At 37.9% G+C, this 1,783-nt stretch overlaps 1 pseudogene; it reads right to left on the minus strand.

Moving 5' to 3' along the window:
- Positions 1–415: 415 nt before the first annotated feature.
- On the minus strand, positions 416–1,260 carry LOC102002905 (annotated as a pseudogene).
- Between the last annotated feature and the right edge of the window lie 523 nt (positions 1,261–1,783).

Below are 1,783 nucleotides of genomic sequence, written 5' to 3' on the forward strand. Positions count from 1 at the left end.
TTCCTGGAACAGCAACAAAAAAAAAAATTCAATGAGGATCCAGTGAATTATTCTGATGTCTATCTTTAATGGCCAGCAGTGATTGCCCCATCTTTATTTACATTATTAAATAAATAATGAATTTATTTCACATATTTTTGTCTCCCTACCATTTCCACATCTGACCACCACTATTACTATGTCCTATCATAACATTCCATACATACTTAAAACCAAGTAAAGGGTGGAGCTCCATCCTTGAAAACTAAACAGGCATTTTAGACAACGTGTTCTTGGCAATGGAACCTGGACAACATTTGTCAAACACAATAGGCAAAGTTCTTACTTTGTATTATATAAAGGACAGACATATATATCAGCTGTTACAGAAATTAATAAGTAAGACAGAATATTTCAAATTGTTTAAACCATTTTCTTAAAGAGACTTCCTCCACTGCCAGAGATCTTGAACAGCCTCCTGGTCAGTCATCCGGAAGCAAATCTTCTCATAATTAATGAACTTGGCTTCCACTTTGGGACGAGAACTACCTTTTTCTATACTTGCTTGTATTTTTGCAGTAATGTCTTCTGCAGAACAAGGTACTTTCGGTGTTTTAGGAATTTTGTTCTGTTTTCTGAAGGACTGTTTACCATTTGATCTTAGTGTTGATGGTTTTAAGTCTTTTGCATTTTGGTTTGATTTTTGTGCATTTTTGGATGGGGTATCTCATACAGATTTCTTCACTGGAATTTTTTTCTTCCGCTTCCTCATCATCAAAATCATCATCTTCATCAACCTCATCCTCATCATCTTTGTCAAGTTTTACCTTTTCCTGTGGACCCTTGTACTACCTCCAGGAGCAGATCTCTTTTCAGATATACATAAGAGTTTCGCATCCTCCTGATCTTCAACTTCTGACCCTTCATCTTCCTTTACAGCTACTAGATACTGTCCACTAGTGCACAGACCCTGAACCACATTTCAGCCTTAAGACCACAGCTGGTGTCATTTCAAAGTCCCAAAGAGAAATTATTGGTTGTACTGACATTTTCAAAGTTGTCCATGTTACTTTAATTGGACTGCCTTCATAGTTCATTCCTTCTGCCTCTACGATGTCTAATGTCTTTTGCCTTTGCCCCTAAACTAGCCATTCTTACTGATAACTGGTGCTCATTCTCATCATTATCCACCTTAAAGTGATGATCTTTGTCAGCCTTTAGTTCACAACTGGAAAGGAAGCTCTGAGGCCTAAGAGGGTACATGTCCATCAAGTCTTCCATGAGGTGGAGGTGTGCACACTTCGGTAATTTCACTACTGTTAAGAGTTGCAGCGTAAATGTCTGATAGGCAGGCTATCTGGTACAAGGTTGAGAATCACTGCTCTAGGGAATTGAATGTGTGCTCCCCAAGTACAGAGCCATGCTTAACAGCCAATTTTGTTAATTTCCAATAATAATTTTTTTCTGCTTATGCTTTTCATTCTTGAAAAATTACACTAAAGGCAGGAGGATACTTAGAGGCATGAAAAGGTGTACATGGAGTTGTCTTTTTACTTTTCAGATCCATGTTAAGTAAGGAAAGCACATGCCCTTTTTCCACAAGAGATCTATCTAAAACAGGTAACTGCCATCCCAGATACAGTCAGAAGGGATTTCTGCTTTTGTTTGGACTAAGTGAAAGGAAGTGCCTTAGTCTTTTGAAAGCCTTTTGGTATCTAATCCAAAGCTGTGATTCTAAAAGAGTCTTTTTTTTTTGTTCCTTGAGATAAGTCAAGCCCTGACTGTCCTGAAACTTGGCAAAGTA

The sequence above is a fragment of the Microtus ochrogaster genome, unplaced genomic scaffold (genome assembly GCF_000317375.1).
Source record: "Microtus ochrogaster isolate Prairie Vole_2 unplaced genomic scaffold, MicOch1.0 UNK42, whole genome shotgun sequence".
NCBI classification, from domain to species: domain Eukaryota; kingdom Metazoa; phylum Chordata; class Mammalia; order Rodentia; family Cricetidae; genus Microtus; species Microtus ochrogaster.